General features: G+C 41.8%; 1 protein-coding gene and 1 long non-coding RNA gene across 3 annotated transcripts in view; both read right to left on the bottom strand.

The window, feature by feature from the left end:
• The window catches only part of Plcl1 (phospholipase C like 1 (inactive)), a 315,943-nt gene that overhangs the window by 277,838 nt on the left and 32,942 nt on the right, over window positions 1-5,163 (bottom strand). The window lies entirely within an intron of this gene.
• LOC116088440 overlaps window positions 871-5,163 on the bottom strand; it is an 18,569-nt gene continuing 14,276 nt past the window's right edge. The window contains exon 3 of the long non-coding RNA XR_004117887.1: window positions 871-1,103. This is a non-coding gene — a long non-coding RNA (uncharacterized LOC116088440). The remainder of the gene's footprint in view (window positions 1,104-5,163) is intronic.

Below are 5,163 nucleotides of genomic sequence, written 5' to 3'. Positions count from 1 at the left end.
GTGGAGGAGAAGGAGGAGAAGGTGGGGTGGAGGTGGTGGTGGTGGTTTTCGTTATTCTTACCCAAGAATGCTGTGCATGCCTGTAATCTCAACACTCAGTAGGAAGCAGGAAGGTAAGCTCAAGGCCAGTCTGTCAGATTAATAAATAAATAAATAAACACATAACCTTTCTGGAGTTTACTTCTGGCTTTAGCTACATTTTGAAATTTATGTGGTTATGTGTGGTTATCAGCTTTTCCATGGTCTTCTACTAGGAGGCCAGTTGAATCTCTTTATTGGAGCCACAAAGAAAGAGAGCATCTCCCTCCACTTACAAAATCAAACAGAGGCTGCAAGGGGAGCAGGGTGTTGGGACCCTTAAAGTTCCACATATGGTATTCATTTTAGTAAAGCAGCTCCTTGTAAGTTGGACCCCAAACCACAGCAGTGGCCCTGTCCTTCCATCCTTTGCGTATTATCTTTTGGGAAAGTTTATTCTTCCTGTTTCTATAGAAGATGGTGCTGCGAGGAAGACTCGCGCCTTGGAACTCCTAAAGCTGAGCCAAGCTCTCTCCCACCCTTGGGCTTCCCAACCACACAGACAGAGCAAAGCAGCTTGAACAGATGAGCTGCTGAGGTTGTTGACAAAACCTGTGTCAAAATTCAGACTTGGAGGCAGCTGCGTTCTGCCATGGTTTGTATACACAGATCTCTACAACTGATAATACTGTAGTTATAATCTCATCACAAAGGATACAATCTGCATTTTGATAAATCAGTGCAGTTCAGCAAAATCTATGAAAATGAAGCTCCTCGCTGGTGGACATGGGAAAGTAATTTAGGTACAAAAAAGAAAAAAGAAAAGAAAAGAAAAATGCCAGAGAAAGTGAGCCAAGCAATCATTGTTATTAGTCTGAAAATTCCAAGCCCTGCTTCAGAAATGGGGCCACATTTCAAGGTAAAATAAGGAAATGTGCCCTTGCCCCTTGCTTCCAGCCATTTCATTCCCACTCTCCCCAAGATACATTCTTCCCTTGGAAACCTGGAGTCCTTTGTACTCGGAGATGACGTTACATTCTCTGCACACAAGGAAACAGTCTTCCACTGCCAGCTTTTCAACAGTTCTTTCAGGGAAGAAAAAGAAATCCAATCTGAATTTCTGTTTGCATTTGTTTTCCTAGAATTCATCTCTAATAGGTGTTTCCAGTTGTAGCTCAAAGGCTAAAGCCACAAAAGAAATGAAAATGCAGCGTTAGCGCTTACTAATGCAGGCTTTCACAAAAGGTACGGGTGACTTTTCTGAATAGTCTAACCGCCTTTAAAGACTCCCTGGAGAAATAAAAAGACAAAATTTGTTTCTTTAAACAATGTTTTATCCATCGTGCACTGTGCTCTGGTATTGTATATTAAGATGGTTTATTGGAAACATCACTTAAAGTACAAGTTTGACATAAACTGTGAGTCTATTTCTAAAGGGTGTTTTCAAAATTTTTATAACACTACTCTGCACACAGTTGATGGGGAGAGATCAAGTAATAAATCGTGTGCTTGGAAAATGCTTTTCTTTGTACGTATTTAGAGTGGTATTGGTAAAAATACAAAACAAAGAAAGCAGAATTACTCTTTTATAAAAGTTCGCAAGCTCATTTAGAGCCTTAAAACCTAAGAAGAGTCGTTTATATTTAGCAACACCTTCCCCACAGATAATAATCAACTTAAATGTATGAACATTAAGCAGTGAATTGCTTTCTTCATGATATTACCTGTTGCTACATTTTAAACATAAAGTAGGTATTTCCAAGAATTCTCAAAGATAAAATTTTGAGAAACTAAAGTGAGTTGGCTAGATAGTCTAGCAAGAGATCTCCATGGTCTGGCCCCAGCAAGAACCCCTATCTTCAAAACTAAAGTGGAGAATGATAGAGGAAAATACCCAGTGTCAACTTTCCTTGAGCATACACACACACACACACACACACACACACACACACATACACACACACTCTCGTGCACGCACGGGCACATGTACATGGACACACTAGAAAAAGTAGCTCCTTTATATACTTCAGGGAAAAAGGTTCATGGACCAGTTACACCTGAACATGGATCTGTGACTCCGGCTGGTGCTCCTACGCATACAGAGCTAAGCCAGTCCCTCTACTGCAGCTTGCAAGCTCCTCTATAAGCAAACACAAAACCGAGAAGCCCCTCTAATGCTCACACTTTTAAAGTCAGACTTTGATCAGTCCGTGATGTATATACTCACATTCCCTTTAAATGGTGCTTCAAATTCATATCCTAATGGCATAGATGTACCTTATGTAAATAGAAGGCTTTTAAAGACATTTTCAATTCATGTCTTTTTGACTAAAAGAAACTAAAAGCATGTTGTATGGTCTTTGTGATCCAAAGCTTTTCAAGTCAGGAAGTCATTTGCTTCCTGAAAAGCCCAACTTTATCCCTCTCTAACTCTGAAATTGCGGAAATAACCAAAGTCTATATTTTTCTGCCACTACAAAGTAAAATGTAAATATTAGCAATGGAAACCATTAGCCCTCTTCTGACTCATTAGTTAGTTAAGTGCTTGGTTTTGGAAACACTAAAAGCTCTTCAAAATACATGGGGCCTCCTATTCAAGGGAGGAAAGGAGGCAGTTTATCAGAAAGATCTCATAAGATAACCGAAGGGAACCGAACCGAAAGTGTGGTGTGAAAGACGCCTGCTAGCAGCAGCATCAACAGAACACGTTTGCTTGAAGTTCCTAAGCATCATCATCTCACTACCTCCATTAAATCCTGTGTGGGTCCTACACATTTTCAACCTCAACCCAACCTATCAGTTCCAGCTACTGAGGAAAGAGACATTCTACTCAAGAATCTAATCTTAAAATGGCTGTTGCTCTTCAAATGTTACCATGTGTTTTCGCAATCTCTGGAAAGCCATTTGTGGTGGCACATGCCAGCAATGCCCACACTTGGGTGGCACATGTCAGCAAGGCCCACACTTGGGAGGCAGAAGCAAAAGGATCAGGAGGTCAAGGCGATCCTTAGCTACACAGCAAGTTCAAGGCCAGCTTGGGCTACAGGAAATCTTGTCAAGAAGAAGAAAGAAGAAAGGAGGAGGAGGAGGGGGGAGGGGAAGGAAGAAGAAAAGAAAAAAGAGAAAGAGAAAAGAGAAGAAAATGCAGTTAGGAAAAAAAGAACCCCAAATTTCAAAGACTAAACACAACCACTATTTCCTTTCCCGGATAATACTAAATTGGGTTGTGTTTTGACGGTATCTATGTCTTTCTCAGCCACCACCTCAGACCAAATGATTCCTATGATTTTTTTTTTTTTAAAGATTGGAATACCTTTTGGAATAATTGTTACACTTTCTCAGAAAACTAACTGTGATGGTTTGAATGAAAACAGCCCCCAAGGCTCATAGGGATTGGTGGTATTTGAGAGGATTAGCGCATGCAGCCTTGGTGGAGTTGGTGTGGCTTTATTGGAAGAAGTGTGTCAGTGGGTGTGGCTTTGAAGATTCGGAAGCTCAAGCCAGGCCCAGTGGCTCACTCGTTCTTCCTGCTGCTCGCTGATGCCCGCTGATGCAGAACACTCCTTCTCCAGCCCCATGGCTGCCTCAGTGCCACCATGCCATGGTGATAATAGACTAATCCTCTGAATTATAAGCCAACCCCAATAGAATGCTTCCCCTCGGTAAAAGATGCCATGGTCATGGTATCTCATCACAGCAATATGTGTGATACTCTCAAAGACTAAGACATTAACTTTAGCTAAAAATGTTACCCTTTGTGCATTTAAACCAGCTATTCACTCAGCTCTGTAAATGTTCCTGACCCAGGAATTCCTACATACTTTTCCATCTGCCTCTCCTGGTCCTGGCTTACGACGTCACATTTTTCCATTCCCACCTGCAGTGCAGTCAGCCTGAGTAGTTATTAACATCCAGCTCTCTGAAACACGTTCTGAAACTACATGGTCTGAAATTCGACTGAGCTTGACATACAATCTTAATGTATTCTTGATGCTCTTCTACACTTCAATCACTGATGCGGAGAACGCGGGAAGAAGTAACAATTGAAAAACCACCGTTAATCTCTAAATGTTTATCAGACATTGAAATACACTTACCGTTTAGGAAGCAGTTTATAAGGTGTGCCGTCACCGCCGTCACTGCCTCCATTCATGTGCCTGATAACTTTTACTGCCTCCATGAATGTGCATGATAACTTTTACATCAGTAATACTCCAGCATTTTGTCCCGCGTCTCATTTATATTAGGGGATCCCAACCTCTCCTCAGATTCAAAACGGCAATAGCCTAATGCGTCTATCAGTCTTCCAAAATTCATGCCCTGGAACATACCCAACTGACCCTTGAACATCAGAGCACAGGCATCCCTCCATTCTGAGGGGTCAGTCAACTCAGAGCAAGGTTCAACCCTCATACAAAGAAAACTTAACTCCATCAGTAACTTTTTGCTGTTGTCCTAAGGCACTAATTAAAAGCAACTTGGGAAGGACAACATTTATTCTCTCTATCTTCATGTCACAGTCCATGGCTGAGGGAAACCAGGGCTGGGAGTAGAGAGACCACAGAAGACAGTCCTTGCTAGCTTCCATCTCATGCTTGCCCAGCTACCTTTCTTAAACAACCCAGAACCACTGCCCAGGGGTGGCACTGCCCACAGTGAGCTGCGCCCTCCCACATCAAGAAAAGCATCCCACAGACTTGTCTACGGGCATCTGATGGAGGCAGTTCCTCAGCTGAGGGTCCCTACTCCCACATGACTCAGTCTGGGCCACGTTCACACACAGTAAGCAGCGCACCTGATGCTTTCCATTAAGAAAGCACTCGATACAGATGCGTCGGCTGATAGATGAAAAACAGTTAAGTGTGCAACTTGATACATGAACTTGACTAAGTTGCAGAACTTGACTGTTTGGGTTGTTTATGGTAATGTTTGACTCCTAGAATAGAGAAAAACTGTTTTATCTGCACTAATGAAAGCTTGACAAACTTAGGTTAAATCTTTTTCTATTTCCTTTGTTTGTGCTAATATGGAGGTGATGAACAGTAACGAGACAAGAGAACATAGAGTGTTCAGAAGGAGGGTCATTTGAACTGGAAAACTAGAGTATGATGGAGGAAATCTGCCATAAATAAAATTACTAAATTA

The sequence above is a fragment of the Mastomys coucha genome, unplaced genomic scaffold, assembly GCF_008632895.1.
Source record: "Mastomys coucha isolate ucsf_1 unplaced genomic scaffold, UCSF_Mcou_1 pScaffold14, whole genome shotgun sequence".
Classification (NCBI taxonomy): domain Eukaryota; kingdom Metazoa; phylum Chordata; class Mammalia; order Rodentia; family Muridae; genus Mastomys; species Mastomys coucha.
The sequence above is the reverse complement of the archived record's forward strand: the minus strand, read 5'-3'. Positions and strand labels throughout refer to the sequence as shown.